Source organism: Procambarus clarkii, chromosome 10, assembly GCF_040958095.1.
Source record: "Procambarus clarkii isolate CNS0578487 chromosome 10, FALCON_Pclarkii_2.0, whole genome shotgun sequence".
In the NCBI taxonomy this organism is placed as follows: domain Eukaryota; kingdom Metazoa; phylum Arthropoda; class Malacostraca; order Decapoda; family Cambaridae; genus Procambarus; species Procambarus clarkii.
The window spans coordinates 21,043,457-21,063,876 of record NC_091159.1 but is presented as its reverse complement, the minus strand read 5'-3'; the positions used below and the strand labels follow the sequence as shown (position 1 = coordinate 21,063,876).

The 20,420-nt window shown below is 45.6% G+C and overlaps 1 protein-coding gene across 5 annotated transcripts in view; it reads left to right on the top strand.

Annotated features, from left to right (window-relative positions):
• The window catches only part of Myo61F (Myosin 61F), a 123,083-nt gene that overhangs the window by 24,242 nt on the left and 78,421 nt on the right, over window positions 1–20,420 (top strand). The window contains exon 1 of one of the 5 annotated variants that reach the window (XM_069321689.1): window positions 15,560–15,627. The exons of the other annotated variants lie outside the window; for them this stretch is intronic. The gene's annotated coding sequence lies outside the window, so the exon portion shown is untranslated. Of the gene's footprint in view, window positions 1–15,559; window positions 15,628–20,420 lie in introns of those variants that run through there. 5 annotated transcript variants of the gene reach the window in all.

Below are 20,420 nucleotides of genomic sequence, written 5' to 3'. Positions count from 1 at the left end.
GGTACGGGGTAAATGTAAATAATATACTAATTCAAGTAATATGGTGGCGTGTTGCCTGCCCCCATATGGGAGGATGTGACAGCCCGTGAGACATGTTTGTGTATGCACTAAGGGATAATGAGAGTCAGCTTATGTGGGTGTTGCTCACCATCACAGCCACACCCCGAGCCCAGCCTGACTCACTCTTTAACATCCATGACACACTTTCTGCGTTTGTACTCCCTCACACACACCTGTCGCCCCCACCGACATCTGTAGTCACCGCCGCAGAGTATTTGCAAGTGAGGCTCCAGAGGCCCCTTTCCCTCCATCGTTGTGTTGTCATCAGCGACATTTACAGTTCTGGGTACATTGAGTCCCGGGCTCGGCCCATCTTCTTAAAATGATGGTACTAATGGCAGTCACTTGGTCAAACGTACAATATGTACTGTTGGACCCTTAAAGTTCCAATTTTGTATTAGTAAATTGGGCCAAATGATGGTATAGAAAATAGGAAATTAAAGAACCTCTCCAAACCTGCTCAATCAATCCTAGGCATAATGTACGCTATCTTAGGCCTAATATAGTACATGTTCATATGCTATATTAGGCATAGGGATGTTTGCATTTAATTTTTTCTCAAATTAATAGAGCTTTTTTTATTACATATTGGTACGTTCAAGCAACGTAGTTGCCATGTTTCATAATTTTAGGAGGATAGGTTGCATACAACACTAAAATCCTTTAACACTAATCCTGCCATACATGTAGGATTAAAATTTACCTGCCACAATAATATTCACGTGGAAAATACTGGAGGGACAGGTCCCAAATCTACACAGTAAAATAACATACTGGAGTGAACCATATGGAAGAAAATGCAGAATAGAACCAGTGAAGAGCAGGGGTGCCATAGGCACAATCAGAGAACACTGTATAAACATCAGAGGTCCGCGGTTGTTCAACACCCGTCGCGAGATGGTTTTAGATTTAGCTACTCAGAACGAAGTGTCCATGTAGCACGGGCTATGGTGAGCCCGTAACACCTTTATGCAGGTCGGCGTTCAATCCCCGACCGTCCAAATGGCTGGGCGCCATTCTTCTCCCTCCCTCCCTCCCCGGTCCCATCCCAAATCCTTATCATGATCCTTTCCTAGCGATATACAGTCGTAATGGCCTAGCGCTTTCTCTTCATAGTTCCCTCGCCACATCATGGGGTGTTGAGTCTTAATGTGGCGAGGACGACCACACCGCGAGCTTGCTACACCACCGCTGTGACTGTTCCCAGGTTGCAAGACCATTATCGTGTGCCATTATCAAGGTGATGTGTGTTGAAGTTGATGAAATGATAAGCAGGCAGCGCTGATGCACCCGCTACTCTCCGTCTATATAACTCAAAATAAACAGTTAAAATTGTTGTTTATGTTGTACCGTTGGTTTAATTAATTGATGTTTTAGGTTGACGGGCGTCGGGGTCGTGCGAGTGGGTAGTGTTGTATACCTCGTGCGGTATACTGTATGTTCAGGTGAACGTGATGTGTGTGTGCTGGTGTGTATTGTGTCGAGAGGTGTATTGTGGTGTCGTGTTCCGTTTCCTGCCTTGTGCTATCATGTTGACGTCCACGATAACGGTCGTGTATGCTTGCCGCCACGCAAATAGCCTAGTGTGTTTTGATGTCCCGCTGTGCTCAGCCTCCCAGGATGACATGCTGCTCGTACACACACACACACACACAATCACATTATCGCCATATATCAATGAGAAAATATGACCATGTGGCGTAGTCGTTTAGTGTGCGCATCTGGGAATACCCAGTGCATAGGTTCGAATCCTCACCACGGCTGCTGTGGATTTTCTCCTGCTGCACGTATTCACAGCACACAACTCTAACCGTTGTTTTGTTTATCTATCCATTCTATTAGTTTACAATCGGTATTAGCGTCATAAGGCTAATTCGTTGATTTTTCATATCCCACTCGTTAACTATTGTTGCCAAAACATTTGTAGTCTATCCCCATTTTAAATCTAAATTTTTCAAATTTAAATCAACAGTTCAGAGTTCTCATAATAAGCAAGTACTGTATGTGTGTGTGTGTGTGTATGTGATATATATATATATATATATATATATATATATATATATATATATATATATATATATATTTATTCTAAGCTCTTCATATCCCCCCTTTATAATACCTTCCACTCGTGTAAACTGTAGAAATATCAACCTGTCTTCTATAGTATGGTGAAGAGACTCCTGCAGCCAGAGTTCGTACTAGAGCATGATAAAGTTTTTAAATTAGTACACAGTTGCCTTGCTTTTAAGTTTTCGCTTGCTATTCGGGGGGTCCTTTTCATCGATTCATTTTAGTCATTAATTATGCACCCCGTGTCCATTCCGCGGGCGGTGATGAAAAGGGTTAGAGGCACATAATGGGCTCGGGAACCAAACAGTTACTTTATATTTTTAGGCCTGATATACTAATATATAGTCATGCCATGTTTTATCCTAGGTTTGGGATTGGGTGGTTATAGATAGGAGCTGCCTCGTATGGGCCAATAGGCCTTCTGCAGTTACCTTTGTTCTTATGTTCTTATGTTCTATGTTTAAAAGTTCTACAGTAGACGCCCAGATTAAGACTAAATTTTTTGACGTTTCCTCTAATAATGATGATGATAAATATTATAACCCCATAGACGCATGTTCTGTTCTTATGTATAAATTGGATAAGTTTAGATTTAGGAAAGACCTGGGTAAATACTGGTTCGGTAACAGGGTTGTTGATTTGTGGAACCAATTACCGCGTAATGTGGTGGAAGTGGGGTCCCTTGATTGTTTCAAGCGTGGGTTGGGCATGTATACGAGTTGGGTGGTTATAAATAGCTGCCTCGTATGGGCCTATAGGCCTTCTGCAGTTACCTTTATTCTTATGTTCTTATAAGAAAGAAGCGCTAAACCAACATGCAACCTGTCCTCAGACCAAGTCCATTCCATCCAGCGGTCGACCCCAAAGACGCATTCATTAACTTTAATATGTTCATTCAAAATGTGTTTTCTCAAACATAGATTAATATTGTTATATATTAGCATAATGTGCATATTTAGGCATTGGTCAGGCTAGGTGTTTAGGTTCTGTTGGCGATTATTTGTATTTGTAGTACGTGGGTGAAGCATTTGCAGTGTTGTGGTTCGAATAAAAGTCTTCAGCTAAGCACTTATTCCGGAAGTGTTCGGACGTCATCAGTGGAGTCGTGTCATCTCGTCCTCATAACTAAAGCCAAAGTACATTCCATGCACCCGCCAAACCACCTGTTTGTGAATAAAAAAAAGTTTACAAGACTAGCAATTGATGACGTTCGAACAGTTCCATGTGTTCGAATGGGTTGCGCGTGTAAACCGTTTTTCATAAACAGAGGGTTTGGCGAGTGCATGGAATGGACCTTGACTTTTGTTTTGAGGACGGGCAGCAGTATGGCTTAGATACAAGGACGGAGCGAAGAACGGTGCATATAGTATACCTTAGATCTTCTCGGACAGGGTTCGAACCCCCACACTTTGTACTCCCGAGCTCGCGTTGCATTGTTTCTTATGTCGTGGTGTAGTGGGCTAGGGCGTGGGCTTAGGAGTACAAAGTGTGCGGGGTTGAATCCACCTTCGGTGCATTTTGATTGCTGATAAAAATGTCGAACAAAAATAGGGTTAACGTAGTCAATAATTTGTAACCTGAATGGGTACTAATATTCTGTATCTCAAATTTGAAGAAATAAACATTAGGCTCCGGGTCGATGGACTGGTCATCCAGGCTGTTGGATGCGGCTGCTCGCAGCCTGACTTATGAATCACAGTCGGGTTGATCAGGTATACCTTAGAGGTGTTTTTCTCTCATAAACACTGTGAGGGGGGTCTGCCACTTATGCCCCTAATGTGTAGTGGAAGCGTGTTGAACAGTTTCTGACCTCTGATGTTCATAGGTACTGAATAGGTGCAATACGTACTTTGGGTACCTATTGTACTCCAAACAAAAAAAGTAATCGTGCTTTCCCACATTTCTTTATTGGTCTTAGTCTCTTCTTACGCTTCACCTGGAATCTCAGTTGCCAAATAACTAATGTAATTACGAACTTTGTTTTTCTCCACCCTCTGTTTCAGTTAGTTACACTAGCTCATTCCATCCCACTATCGACACAAAAATACAGTATAAGTATAATATATAGTATAATGCATATATTTCGCAATATATAATGGCTGTGACCTTCCTTACCTTAACATTCCTAATTGCATCTAGAGATCCCTCCGAGTAGATTGGACTACACTATAAAGTCCAGGAGGCTTCTTCTTCCTCCCACCCACCCTCCCGCAACAGTTGTACAGGGACGTGAGCTGCATACTATAATAGCCTGATGAACTGGTTTTATTTGTCCTCCAGTGTGACAAAGACCATATAAGGGCGCGTCCCGAACTCCTCTCGTCTTCACCAGACGTAATTTTCTCAGTTTCTATGACACAAGGTTGTCAGTTTCTATGGCACAAGGTTGTCGGTTTCTATGGCACAAGGTTGTCGGTTTCTATGGCACAAGGTTGTCGGTTTCTATGGCACAAGGTTGTCGGTTTCTATGGCACAAGGTTGTCGGTTTCTATGGCACAAGGTTGTCGGTTTCTATGGCACAAGGTTGTCGGTTTCTATGGCACAAAGGTTGTCGGTTTCTATGGCACAAGGTTGTCGGTTTCTATGGCACAAGGTTGTCGGTTTCTATGGCACAAAGGTTGTCGGTTTCTATGGCACAAAGGTTGTCGGTTTCTATGGCACAAAGGTTGTCGGTTTCTATGGCACAAAGGTTGTCGGTTTCTATGGCACAAAGGTTGTCGGTTTCTATGGCACAAAGGTTGTCGGTTTCTATGGCACAAAGGTTGTCGGTTTCTATGGCACAAAGGTTGTCGGTTTCTATGGCACAAAGGTTGGCGGTTTCTATGGCACAAAGGTTGGAGGTTTCTATGGCACAAAGGTTCTCTGTTAAAGATTCAGCTACTCGGAACAAGTTGCAAGTAGCACGGGCTATGGTGAGCCCGTTGTGGACTTACCTGGCACAGGAGCGGGGCAGTGTGTGCTCCTGTTCTGTTTCTATGGCACAAGGTTCTAAATTTGTGGTATAAGGGTGTGCAAAACGTGAAGAAAAGTCACTGCCTTCTTTCTCCTCGGATATGGTTCATAGTAGTGAATAATACATATTAGACTCGTCCATTTATACGTACTGTAATTTTAATTATATAAAGCGGTAAAAGAGCTGCACATAAGAATTTAGAATTATAAATTATTGTATACCTGCAAAACCTAATTTTGACCTCTTTGAGCATAGTTAAAATACTCAGGCTGAGAGTTTTGGGTATATAAGTAAATTTAGAAAGGCTACTTATTGCTAGGCTATAAATAAAATTATTAATATTGGTGCCTGACCTTGCGATGATTTCGGGGCTCAACTTCTCCGCGGTCCGGTCCCCGACCAGGCCTCCTGCAGTGATCCAAGTTATAGGAAATGGTTATCAAGTGCCGGTTCGTTGTCTTGGTTTTCCTCTTGGTGATATAATATGATAAAAAGGTTGACATCCCTGTTCGACTTGACCCAAAAATTAATATTGCAAAGTTTGACCTTAAAATGTTATTGTTTAGACTGTTTACTTAGTGTTCTGAAATTTTAGACTGGATGTTGGTAATGCTGCTGCAATTTTGTGATATATTACGATATATATTATTTTGACGAGGTGATAAAATAGCAAAACTGCACATTTGAAAAAAAACCCAAAGGTATACAAACATTAATGTAGCTTCCGCTAGTGTGGGTGGGTGGGTTGGGGATGGGTAGGGATGAGGGCCGCGTGTGCAAGAAGCCTCACAACTTTCACTCTCGGCGTTTTGCCCGACCCCAAACACCAGCCAGGTTTCTGGTTGCTTGCCTAGAATCCACCTCGATAAAAACCCGCGCAACAGGCTGTGGTCCCTAAGGCTCGTCAGGTAATCCCACCGGAAATGCTCGTTCGCCAAGCCTTTTTTTGTGTTTTTGCGGTGTGCTCTTGGTGTTGCCCTGTGGTCGGTGATGCTATGACGGGTTCTCAGTAGTATCCCGCGAGTGAGGTGTAGAGTTTTGTGCTGCCTTCAGTTGGTTGATGCCTAAGGTGGTCATGGTAAGTGATGTGCGCGCGACATTTTCACGTCTGGTAATACCGGTTGGGTTTTTATCAGTAAGTGTAGACGATTTCAAGGCTGCACACAGTAGGTATCACACGCCAGTCGGTTGTTTTTTGTTCATAAACTTGAAGGCAAGTCCGATAGAAATATAGATTCTTGGTTTGCATGATGAAAAATTGACTAAAGATTAATACACGGTTGTTTTAACAGGAGATAAATATAAATGACGCCAACAGGCATAGGCCTGCAGAAGTTAAGCTTCAGCTCTGGTCCCGCCTCTGACAACCTAACGTTTTGGGGGCACAACATAGTACATACAGAGTCAGCTAGACAAATGATAGGATGTATTATAAGAACCTTTAAATCCAGGGATCCCATTAGTGCTAATACTATTCTAATTACTTGTGCTGTCCCGCCTTGAGTACTGCTCGATACTCACTTCTCCCTTCAGAGCAGGAGAGAATTAAATAGAGGGAACACAGAGAACATTTACGGTACGCATAGACAGGATAAAGTACCTAAATTATTGGAATCGTCTCAAAGCTCTCAAAAATGTGCTGACTAGAATGGAGAAGGAAAAGAGTAGCAAATTATATATACGGTACATGACAAATACTGGAAGGGCCAGGTCCCTAATTTGCACAGTAAAACATGCTGGAGTAATCGATATGGAAGGAAATGCAGACCAAGAGCCAGTGAAGAACTGGGGTGCCATAGAACATAAGAATACAGGTAACTGCAGAAGGCCTATTGGCCCATACGAGGCGGAGCTATTTATAACCACCCAATCCTACTCATACATGTCCAACCCACGTTTGAAACAATGGAAGGACCCCACCTCCACTACGTTACGCGATAATTGGTTCTACAAATCAACAACTCTGATCGAATCCATGGGCTCAGATCAGAGAACACTCTAAACATCAGAGGTCCTCTGCTGTTCGATATCCTCCCAGCAAGTATAAGGAATATTGCCGGAACAACTTTGGAAGTCTTAAAGAAAAAACTGGATAGTTTTTTTTGCGAGCAATGCCTGACCAACTGGGTTGTAGTGGACATATGTGGGCTTGCGAGCACTCAAGCAACAGCCTGTTGGACCAAGCTCTCACAAGTAAGAGCCTGGCCCCGGGCCGGGCTTAGAGTAGAACCCCATTCAGATACAATCCAGACTTCATCAAGCAGTTACACAAGTACTCACGAACCTGGGGCCAGATTCACGAAAGCACTTACGCAAGCACTTACGAACGTGTACATCTTTCCTCAATCTTTGACAGCTTTGGTTCCATTTATTAAACAGATTACAAACATGAAAACTTCCCAATCAACTGTTGTTATTGTTATAAACAGCCTCCTGGTGATTCGGAGCTCATTAACTGTTTAATAATTGTAAACAAAGCCGCCAAAGATTAAGAAAAGATGAACAGGTTCGTAAGTGCTTTCGTGAATCTGGCCCCTGTACATCTTTCCTTAATCCCTAGTGGCTTTGTTTACATTAAACAGAAGCACCTCCGAAGCACTATCAGACTGTTTATAATACTTGATTAGCAAGTTTTAATGCTCGTATACTGTTTAATGTAAACAACTCCGTCAAAGATTGAAAAAAGATGTACAGGTTCGTAACTAGATGCGTAAATGCTTGTTGAATACTGGCCCAGTGTGACTGTTTCATCGCTAGGGTGCTGCGGCACCCCTGACCCCTGCGGCACCCCTGACCCCTGCGGAACTCTTCCCATTGTTTTACATAGCTCTGGGTTGACCTTTACGCAAGTTCTTGCGTCTCTTACCCACCTGTGGGTGAAGCATGTAACTCGTATGTCTTAAATATGTATTTTATGTTTTGACTTATTTTTTCGTGTAAAATATGAGGGAAGGGGAACACCGGCTGGTGATAGCCCTTCTCTAGTTTTCACTTGGGTCGACAGTGGTGGAGATTGTCTGGTCCAGCTGCACGTAGTCCATTAATGCAAGGTCTCCTCCCTCTCCCCATCCTACACACGGCTGCCCCAGCAGCACTTCTGGGGCGTGTTGTCTATAATCATCGACCCACTTACCTATTTATGTAAATACATATGAACCTACTTGCCTACAAAATTGTTTGGCTTACCAGTTTGCTTAGCTTTGTCACTAAGATTTCTGTAGTAAATATTGATAACTAGGAGGAATCCTAACCATCCATTTTTAGAGATAGCGGCCCATGTATATCCACTCGAAAACAAATAATGGGTCTTCTCAAGGCATGATTAGGTATAATGTTTATACTAATTAAGTTTAAGCCTTTTTTTAGTTGATGTAACTAGTCCGTCGGTATGAGGCGTGGGAGAAAGATAGACTTGGCTTGGGGTTGCGGGGGGGTGTCACTTTCAGATGGTCCAGTTTTTCTGCCGTGTATAAAAACTTTATTGTAGTTGTCAAGGTGACGCGTCTTGGATTTACTTTTTTTTGCCCAGTTATGTGCTGTGTGTTATAGGTGGGCTTGATACATTTCTTCAATTAATAAATATTAATTGGTTCCATCACCGCAGTTTGTTATACTACGGTCATTTTTCGTAGTTAAAAATATTTAAATCCCACACCAGCTTTGCGTCGTCAGGTGTAAGATAAATACTGACGACTTTTTTGGTACATTCAGTGTGCTGCTGTTGGGAAGTTTGGGTAGAATATAGATCAGCCTATTCCAGAATAGATAGAATATGCCTCCTCCTAGAGTAGTGTTGGTTCTAGTAGATATATATAGGCTTGTGGCGAGACCTTTTCACATGTTTACCAACTCTGAAAGTTTACCAGTTTGAAAGGCTGGGCCAGCATAGGCTACTTCCTGGCGCTGGGAATGTCGTCAACTCTAGCATTGCGCTCTGGCTGGACCACGGCACTTCAGAATGCTCATTTGGCTTACATAAGCACCTGGTTGTCATGGTTGTACTTTTAGAATGATATATATTCAAAGTTTGAAGCATATTTCCACTGCCAGACTTGAATGTAAATACACCTAAACCAACCGAACGGACAAAAGTAAAATTCTACACAAACCCAATTTTACGTGGACCTATTACTGTATTTTTTATATCAATAAAAATAATTACTTTGTTACATCTTATCATATCATTTATACTTGCCGTATGAAATAATCTACATATATTGAAGAATTGTCCAACAGCGGAAGCTCAATCTCGCAGGTACAAGTAGGAACTCCCAGAACCCTCTACAGGCATGCCCCAGGTATCCTCCTGACGCGTACACACCCAGCACAAGCGGACGAGGAAACAGTGCCCAAGCGGAACCGGCAAGGCCTGCAACGGAGTACAACACTGGGTGGGGGTGAACTCACTATGTTGCTATCTAGAAATCTACCCAACGGGTCAAATATGAATGACTAGTTCAACATTCCCCCCTTTCCTCCCAAGGATTGGGTTTGGAACAACCGAACCTCTACTCCTTCCCGACAGCTACTGCAGTCAAGTAAACGAATTTGCATTCACGTAATGAATGTAGATGGACTTCCAGATACGGGGATAGTAATGCGGAGAGAGGGGGGGAGGGGGGAGAGAAACACCCACACATTGTAATAAGAGGCGAAACTAAGGTGTGATGGAGGAATGTTGCCACGAGGCTGCCTGGTAATATGGGCGAGAGGATGGAGAATGGGTGCTGGTGTTCCACTGCGACAACATTACTGCAGATTTCCCAGGCAACATTTTATGGTGATGACAAGATGAAGTCGCCAACGGTTCTGGAGGCTAGGGTGAGAACTGTCTAGTTGAAGGTTTATACACACACATATATTGACGAGTGTAACATGTTATAAGGTCCAATACTTGATAACTGCGAATTTACAGGTGTTCTACACGGTTAAAAGTCGCATCCTACACAACTACACTCCTACATCCTTCGCCAGCGTATTCATCTCTAAAGTAAGCGCCTAACATAGCCTGACCTAAGCTAATACAACATAGCAATATAACGGTTTTGACCATCTGAAAACTGGATTTGTCGATTCCTCGTGTACAATTTCACCATAATCCCAGTTAAGTGTACATTTTAAAATGGAACAGATGGAGAAAAGAGAAGAGGTAGCAAGTGTGCCTCGGCCTAGTTAGTTCGCCATCACTTAACACCGCCCTCGTTCACAGCTCCCCTCCCCTCCCCCCCCCCCCACACACACACATTTCCCTATCCCCTCCCCTCTCATCCCTACCGGACTACAGCACAGCCTAGATCCGTCGGAGTTGTAAGGTTATAGAGACGAGGTTAAATAACTCCAAAGCCATACACACGTACAGCCCCGCTCCTGTGCCAGGTAAGTCCACTACGGGTTCACCATAGCCCGTGCTACTTGTAACTTTTTGTTCCCAATAGCTGAATCTAAAACCACCACCCATCTCCAAAACCAGTACAGTACTCGCACTGTTGCTCTCTTCGAAGGGAGGCCATTTGGCAATTAAACATCTATCAACAGTTTCAATTCTTCACACGGAGTGCTAGTCATCTTTAGTTGTAGTTGAATCAGAGGTTTATTTTTCTCGTTCATATACTGAGTGGGATGAACTGCTGACTTGTACATTACAGGGATATGAATTCAATCATGTTATTTGCTGTTCCTCTCTCTCTCTTCCCTGTTGAACTTGTTTTTTTAGGCCCTGGCCTGCTTGATGGTGGTGTGCTGGATGACGCTGTGTGTAGTGTGGCACCAGGGTGACGGCACTACACATTTGGCCTTGCTATAACAAAATTGTACACTTGGCTTGGTGGCCGTTTTTTGGGGTGGGAGGGGGGGGGGGGGGTAGGTTAGACGTGTGTATAAGTGGGTGTAGTTGAATATAAAGCGAACCCGTATTGGTCAGTAGGCCATGTGCAGTTTCGCCCTAGTGTACTGCAGGATACATCATCGTCATTCATTCATTCATCAGATAGAAACGGCTCTGAAACTGCTGCTTCATCTTCTCTACTCCAGTTATCCTTCTTGAACATAGTAACGCATAGGCATTTAAAAAATACTTGCAAATAGATAAATAGTAATAAAAAAAACACGTGAACATTTGTAGCTGATGTCATCAACCGCGCAGTGGTGTGGGGATGGTGTAGTGTAGATAGTTAAATGCTGTTGTCTGTCTGTCTCACTTGCAGATGCTACTGTGAATTTGGGTCACCATACAAGTCTGTGTACTTCTGTGTGCGCGCGCTGTCACTTGTTGCCAGTCGCAGTACATCTGTGCAGGTTCATGTGTTTTACTAGTTTGTGCTTGAACGATTAAACTCCAGCTCCTGGGCCTCGCCTTTCTAGCCGACCTAGCCTTTCTAGCCGACCTAAATTTCTATCGTATTTATTTCTGAAATGTTATGCCGAGTTGGCTTCTGTAGCCCCGTACAGTTCATTACATTTTCGTAACTCTTGTACTAATAAAACGCTGCCCGACGTCTCTAGGCGTGTATGTTGCCTAATTGCAGTTACAAGACGAGTTATCCTGTCTAAGTTTTACGAAATGCATTTCTGAAATTATTGGTATGTTTGGTATATGCATGAATCTTCTTAAGATGGTTCCTGCCCTACTTTGTAAAGAAACCATGGGCGGGTGTGCGCACGCGTGTGCGCCTATCAAGTGAGTCAGCGAGGCACAGGTGTGCTCAGAACTGCCGAGCACCTGTGGCTGTAGAGCTGCACACTTGTACACTTGTTCAAGCTTGGAACAACCTCCACTGCTCATGTACTACGCTTTCAATCTTAGTTATTTAATTTGAGAATGATGAAGATGCCGACCAGGTTCCGCTCATTCCTGTTTGTACTTAAGGCTCCAGGTTTAGGGTGAGGGGGTGAGTTTAGTGTGGCGTAGGTGCAGTGCTTGTGGTGTAGGGTGAAGGGCGGTTAAGCGCGAAAAAAGGGATTTGGTGTACAAATCAACAAGGGCCGTGACGAGGATTCGTGTAAATCCTGTAATGTAAATCCTGTTACATAGTTGTGTAAAACTCTGATTTGTGTCTCGGAGAGGCTGCAGAATCCAGCAAGTTCAGTAGAACTTCGGTTTCAACTCTTTTTACCATGTCGTTGCTCAGTCGATTAAGGCAGCGTCTGGGATGCTCTCGGACGCAAGTTAGAATCCTCGTCACGGCCCTTGTGGATTTGTTCATTTGATACATCACGCTATTGTGATTTCTGTGTGTGATTTGGTGTAAGTGTGTGTTGGAGGGGGAGGTGTAGTGAGAGTAGAAATGAAAGGCTAGGGTAGGTGTAGGATGATAAGGGAAATTTAATGATTGTTTGGTAGTGCAGCAGGTGTTAATAGGACAGGTGAGGGGCGTGTCTAGCCCCAGGCAGCATAGTCTTCTCCCAGGACACTCGCAGGGTTGATTTTGGCTTCCCGATGTAAGAACGAGGGAAGTTGAGCACAAATGTTTACTATTAACAGCTGACTGCGAGTCTCGCCAGTCTCCAACAGGATGATTATGGCTGACGTTCGGGATAAGAAACCAACAATATTGAACTGCAAATAAAGTGCTGGTAGAGGCTAGACTTGCCCCGTTTTGTAAGCGCATTTTATAAAGATTAGTTTGCAGTATGTAAAATTAATAATGGTGAATCGTATTTTGTATTTATCCCTGAAACTAGTTTTCCTTTTTGCATTCGTTTCAAGTTAACAGTTTGGACATGTTTAAGTGTGGGTATGGGGGGTAGTGGGTATCACCAGGTGGGCAGGTTTAGGCGTGGTAGTGCTTGTGGGCAGGTATGGGCATGGGGGTAGTCTAGGTGCCCGTCCAGTTGGGCTTGAGCCCTGCCCGTCAACCTTCACTTGACTGGGCCAGGGGTGTCGAGGTTCCAGCAACCTTTTGTCTATATTTGACGCTGTATGGCGTTTGTCTCCACTTAGGTTCTTACCTTGTGTAGCTTCCGGAGATCAATGGCACCGCGGCCCGGTTTCCGACCAGGCCTCCCTGGTTGGTAGTCTGGTCAACCAGGCTGTTGGATACGGCTGCTCGCAGCCTGACGTATGAATCACAGCCTGGTTGATCAGGTATTCTTTGGAGGTGTTTGTCGATTTTGGTGCACTTCATACTCCCTAATACAGCAGTCGGCGACTGTACTTTTGAAGTACAGGACAAAATGCCGATTCCCTTTTCCCGCTATTTTTCGACGCGCTTTCTTCTCTTCTCACTATCCTTCTCTTATCATTATTTTGGTCTTTACCTGTTGTTATTCACGTATTGACAACACCATCCAGCGGACAGAAGGAAAACGGGATGTTCAGCGATGATAGATTTCCGGTGCCGGATCGAGAAGATCTTAGTGGGGTGTACCACTTGGTGTACCACTTGGTGTACCAGAGAGTTTATCCCTGAAACTGCTGGACACCTGCTACAGGCTGCTTACTTGGGGGGGGGGGTGTAACAAAAAAGGAGGCCTGGTCGAGGACCGGGCCGCGGGGACGCTAAGCCCCGAAATCACTTCACGATGATGGCTAAAAGTACAGTGACCATGAAATGAAGTGATGTAATATTCAAGTGATGTAAGACGTCGCCAGTAGAACGTGTCTGCGAAACCCCCTTCTGGTTGTCGGAGAATCTGTAAACGAATCTGTAAAACAATCTACACGAGATTGATTTTTGATTGATGTATTATACACCCCATACCCATCCGGTGAACGGTGGTGAAAAGGGTTAGAGGCATATATAATGGGTTGAGGAACTGAACTACAGAGTTCGTTTAGCTAAAAAAGTGACAATCTTGTACACGCGTATGGAAGAGTTTAATGTAGAGACTGTTCAAAAGGGGCTTAGAACGGTCACGCCTCTTCAGGACAGGTTAGACACAAGCAGGTTTCCAAGAAGGGAAAGTTTGAAGTCAGCTGGGAAGACAGATGACTGATGTAGGTGCAAACTACCTTAGCACACGAGGTGGGGGTGGGGGGGGACCACATGTTGGACCATATGTTTCCATGATTCAAGTTTGAAGAGCTTTCAAACCCCGCTTAGCTGGGGTTTTAAGTAGTGAGGGGTAAGTTTTTCCAGGGGAGGATGTGTGAGAGGTTGGATTGGGCTATGATAGAGAATGTGAGGGGAATGGGGGGAGGGGGGGAAGTTAGCTTTATCAGATAAATATACAGCTATAAAACATGGAAGGAAAGGAAGACTAAGGGTACGACATTTTTATTAAGAGACCAGAGAACGCTTTTGAGTTAAATACCAGTTCACAGGACGATTACTTAGGAAAGTTTAGTGACGAGACGGTTAAACAAGGCTTAGTTCTTCCTGACATGTATAGATAACGATCAACAGAGGAAAACGCTGCGAGTTGCTTTGGAAAAGGACCATGAAATAAAAGGTTGGGATTAAAATTGCTTATCTTGAAACCATACACATTTTCATTCCACGAACATCAACAGCCTGGTTGGTCAGGCCATCCTCAGGGAGGAATGGACTCTGAACGAAGGTTAAAACGAAAAAATGCTGCTCAAATGTAAAATGTCTGAGCATTTATACATGTTCTTCACCATGGTGGTCGTGCTTGTCTTCCAATCTCGTGCTGGAAGTTTGCCCTCGGGCAGGTGGGGGGGGGGGAGGTTAGGGCGTGGCGTCTACGGATTGGGCACTGCATACTACCTTGCAACCTACATGTGCCTTCAAGGGCACCTCTTGGGCCTATACATGACCCTTCAGGGGCATGTAGGCCTACGATGTTTTGTCCTTTGCAGCGTGGCCAGCTGAACCAGTACTGCCAATATACTTGGTATCCTGTTGACCAGAGTGGCCTTATTTTTGCATATTTAAACCAGCTTTAGAACTAGTGATCTTTTGCCCTGCTTGTGATTTTCAGTGCCTCGGTGGCACTGCGTCGATAACCACGTGTTGGTGTTCTGCCAACTAACTCAACCTCATTCACACAACAGGATGAGCAACTCAACTAATCCACCCTTGACGTGCTACTAAAAACTTTACCATCCACCTGCCCCCCTCTCCCCCCCCCCACCACCTTATTCTTGACACGCTCGGATCTACCCTTCATGCAGTCTAAGGTAGCGTCATTGTTGTTATAGATTTAGTCACTCGGAACAAAGTTCCAAGTAGCACGGGCTATGGTGAGCCCGTTGTGGACTTACCTGGCACAGGAGCGGGGCTGTCGTAGCGTCATTAATGCAGATGTTATAAAAGCAAGTGTATGGGTAAGGTGAGGTGGTTCCGAGGATCATCCCCCCCCCCTCCCCAACGGTCTGGCCTGGTTTGTAGTCTGGTCAACCAAACTTAGACGCCGCTGCTCGCAGTGTTTTAATGAATTACAACCTAACTGATTAGGCATGTTTTAGAGGTGTTGATGAAGGTCGGTATACGATAAACATTTATCAGCTAGTGTCTAATATGATCGTATTTAGACTTTGATTTAGAACAGCAACTAACTTTTGATTGTCTACAGATCCTGCGTGACGGTACAGACTAGTACAGAGACCGTACAAGGCCTACTGGTCCATGCTGGCTATTCAGGTTATTTATTTTCTTTTTAAATTTAAACTGTCCTAATTTAAATCCACTGTTTTGTGGTCTGGTTTTCCTTGATATATTTAAAACTTAAGCCTGGCCACGGACCGGGCTTGGGGAGTAGGAAAACTCCAAGACTCCTATTCAGGTACAACCTGAGCCATGGCGTGCGTAACCTTTCATCCACTGATGTATGAATCATGTTTCAATAAGTTAAAACCGACTGTTGACATACAACTGTGCTCTCCTTTGCTTGATTTCTAGTATCCCGTAGTGTGCCAGATGGTTCTCCCGCGGGCTGTGGTCGTGTAAATTGAGTTCCAGCTGTCTGTACCTTTCTTGACGAATGTTGGTGTTAAAGGCGTCAGCTGCACGGCATATACTTTTACTGTTGTTATATACTACAAGCATAAGCGCTTGGGCTGTATGCATGCGCTTGTGTGCACGCATGTGTTGCCCCATCCTCCTCCCTCCCACGAGTATAAGTCAAGGATAGAGTGGCACCATGAACTAGTGCGCAATGTTTACTTGGGCTGTCTTCCCTTCCTCGCGCCCACAGCTGCGGGACTCCGCCCTCGGCAGGCCTTCAGCTCTGGCTGGCCCGCCGTCCTCCCTGGACAGTCTGCTGCACAGGCCAGGTTCTGCTCGTGGCTTCCTCTTGCCAGTGAGAGTTCACTAGAGAGAATTGAAGGCTAAAGTGACGCGCTTATATTTGAATGATTAAATTTAAAATGGTTTGTGGATATTTTTTTCTCACTCGAGGAGACAAAGGAACGTTGATGCTTCTGATGGACATGCTTACCAGGAGGGTGAGGGCAGAGGTGGTGGTAAGTGTGTGTGGGGCAGGGATACTGGGGTGGTGGGGAGAGTGAAAGTGAGAGTTGAGTGAGGGGGCGGGTGTCGACCTCCGTCCGTGGCCGTTGGTGCACCTGCATGACGTCACAGCTGGTCATGAGGGAGGGAGGGAGGGATAGCCATGACTTGCCTCGTCCCCTCCCTCTTGTACCCACTTGGCTCGTCCCCTCCCTCTTGTACCCCACTTGGCTCGTCCCCTCCCTCTTGTACCCCACTTGGCTCGTCCCCTCCCTCTTGTACCCCACTTGGCTCGTCCCCTCCCTCTTGTACCCACTTGGCTCGTCCCCTCCCACTTGTACCCACTTGCCTCGTCCCCTCCCACTTGGCTCGTCCCCCCCCTCCACTTGTACCCACTTGGCTCGTCCCCTCCCACTTGCCTCGTCCCCCCCCCTCCACTTGTACCCACTTGCCTCGTCCCCTCCCACTTGCCTCGTCCCCCCTCCCCCACTTGTACCCACTTGCCTCGTCCCCTCCCACTTGTACCCACTTGCCTCGTCCCCTCCCACTTGTACCCACTTGCCTCGTCCCCTCCCACTTGTACCCACTTGCCTCGTCCCCTCCCACTTGTACCCACTTGTACCCACTTGGCTCGTCCCCCTCCCACTTGCCTCGTCCCCCCCCCTCCACTTGTACCCACTTGGCTCGTCCCCTCCCACTTGCCTCGTCCCCTCCCACTTGCCTCGTCCCCCCCCCCCCTCCACTTGTACCCACTTGGCTCGTCCCCTCCCACTTGCCTCGTCCCCCCCCCACTTGCCTCGTCCCCCCTCCCCCACTTGCCTCGTCCCCCCTCCCCCACTTGTACCCACTTGGCTCGTCCCCTCCCACTTGCCTCGTCCCCCCTCCCCCACTTGCCTCGTCCCCCCTCCCCCACTTGTACCCACTTGGCTCGTCCCCTCCCACTTGTCTCGTCCCCCCTCCCCCACTTGTACCCACTTGGCTCGTCCCCTCCCACTTGCCTCGTCCCCCCCCCCTCCACTTGTACCCACTTGGCTCGTCCCCTCCCACTTGCCTCGTCCCCCCTCCCCCACTTGTACCCACTTGGCTCGTCCCCTCCCACTTGTACCCACTTGCCTCGTCCCCTCCACTTGTACCCACTTGGCTCGTCCCCCTCCCACTTGCCTCGTCCCCTCCCACTTGTACCCACTTGCCTCGTCCTCTCCCACTTGTACCCACTTGGCTCGTCCCCTCCCACTTGTACCCACTTGCCTCGTCCCCCTCCCACTTGTACCCACTTGGCTCGTCCCCTCCCACTTGTACCCACTTGCCTCGTCCCCCTCCCACTTGTACCCACTTGCCTCGTCCCCCTCCCACTTGTACCCACTTGGCTCGTCCCCCCTCCCACTTGCCACATATCATCCTTGATTATTGCCGCCACGTTCTAAGTCATGGCCAATTGATATATTTTTTTGCCATGCCATGAGGGTATTGTGCCATATTCCCTTGCCAGCAGTTTAGGATAACTCTTTGTGTGCGCTTACCCAGTGCAAGCGCCGCTTTTCCAGATATGTGTCTGCTAATTCAATAATTTCATCTTGTTTTCGCATTGAAGCTGTGTCTAATTTCTCCAACCTCATTCCACTTAGTCACAAGTTTCATTCCCTGGTTCTTGTTTCATTTTGAAGTGTCTACTTTTCAGTTCCACTTATTTTGTACTTTATCGTCTGAATAGCATCTATTCTCCAACTTGTAATCACTTGTAATTTCAATTTTCATCGACTTTGTTAAAAAAGGTTTTATTTTGATTTGCCTAATTATTAGCTTCAATGTTTCATGTATGTCGACAATTATCAAACAGTATGGTCCTAGCGTTGATCCCTATAGTACTCTCTTTAATTCCCTCAGAATCGTTATTCTTGTCCAGATCCGTAACGCCACCAGATACTGCACTTTGATTCTAAAACTGATTCTTAAAAAACAATCTGATTCTAAAGCTGGAGTTTTAGAATCAAACTCCAGTTTGGTTCTAAAAGTTTGTGCTGTAGTCTCTCTTGTGGAACCGTGACGAAGACTTTCTGGGCAATCCAGGAAGATAGTCAGCCAAGTCTTTTTCTATAATTTTTTGTTATACTATTATTGACTTCCCGTCATAACTTCGGCAGGTGTGCCAGACATGAGTTTTGCTTCTGTGATCTCGTGATGAAGTTTTGTCACAAAGTTTGTATATACTGCCTGCTTATCATGCAAGTCTTGGTCAGAATTTGTCGGGTTGAGCTTTGGAACGTGGACTTGACTTTTCAAAACTGTCGATCTTCTGATGAAATGACTTGAAGCCCTCATGCTTAAGCCTACCCTATTGTGCATTCCTTGCATACGTTCTTGTTCCATTGATGCTCATTCCAAGCAGTTCGTCTAGTACCGCAGCTGCTTGTAGGAATCTTGTAAAAATGGATCATATTCTTTCTGAATCCTTTTATGCAACATGAATTTCATCAGCCCTGTGATCATATTAATGATGCAGGAGCTCTGTCAACACTGTCTGTATCAATGTTCAGGTTTCTGAATTTTTTTTTTTTTTAATATTCGCAAGTTTGTCACGTATCACGGGCGTGACTGTCCCTCGGGTAAAAGGTTTGGGGTTGGATCTGTCGTGCGAGAGATTGATATGGTGTGTCGCAGTGAGCGAGGCTGCCCAGCCTGGCAGGTGACAGTACACGAACAGACTACTGCACCTGTTAGAGCCTTCCCTTCTCATAGCTCGTGGTGAGCCTTACCCTAGAGTTTTCACTGGAACACTACCCGTCAATAGTTTTACAGTCACGTCCCCGGTTACTACTGGGTCAACACATGTGAACAGTTGTGGATTGACGCCAAGTCTCTCCTTCCCCGGCCAGGACTCCAACCTAGACTAACCGATTCGTAAGGCGCGGGGAGTGTTGAACAGTCCACTGCGCCACCTGGCCAGCACCATCCTAAGGTTGTCCAACGTCAAGAAAACGGTCGATATAAAGTGTCCTCTCCTAACCTACCTGAGGATCCAAAACAGAAAACGGGACAGTACGTCAATTTCGCGACCTGCTTCCATTTTCTAGTACAAGTTTTGGCCCTGTGTAACGCATACGAGCGAAAAACGACATTCTTTTGAGGTCGACAGGGTTGCATCAGGGACTGTACACCTATATAATTCAACCTTACGATTCTCGAAAATCGGCATTCCAGTTTTAGTTTGCATAATACAGCATTTGCTTAATGTCGAGTAATTGTCATTTCAAGTCACTAAAGCTGACCTGATCAGCCAGGCTGCGAGCAGGTACGTTCTACAGCTTGGTTGAAGAGACCAGGAGGTCAGGTCAGAGACCGGACCACGGGGACGTTTATCAGAGACTGCGATAGTGCAAAGACATCTTTAATAAACCATATATTTAACATACAAAGCGGTAGTGTAAAAAGATGGGTTTGATTTTACATGTGTGTCTTGCAGTATGTTGGGTTGGACATGCATAGGAGTTGGATTGGGTGGTTATAAATTGGAGCTGCCTCGTATGGGCCAATAGGCCCATTAACAGTCTCCGTGGTGTAGTGGTAAGACACTCTCCTGGCGTTCCGCGAGCGCTATGTCATGGGTTCGTATCCTGGCCGGGGAGGATTTACTGGGCGCAATTCCTTAACTGTAGCCTCTGTTTAACGCAACAGTAAATTGTGTACTTGGATGAAAAAACGATTCTTCGCGGCAGGGGATCGTATTCCAGGGACCTGCCCGAAACGCTACGCGTACTAGTGGCTGTACAAGAATATAACAACTCTTGTATATATCTCAAATAGGCCTTCTGCAGTTACCTTTGTTCTTGTGTTAAAGCGCCCCCAGCGCTCACTGTAAGATCAAGGGGGGGTAGCTGTTTTGACGAGATAACATATGTATCTACTTTCATTGTCGTGATTAGTAAAAGGTGTTGAGCGAGGCCGTGCTGTGGGAGGGACAGCCTATCACGGAGACCAGACCTCGCCTA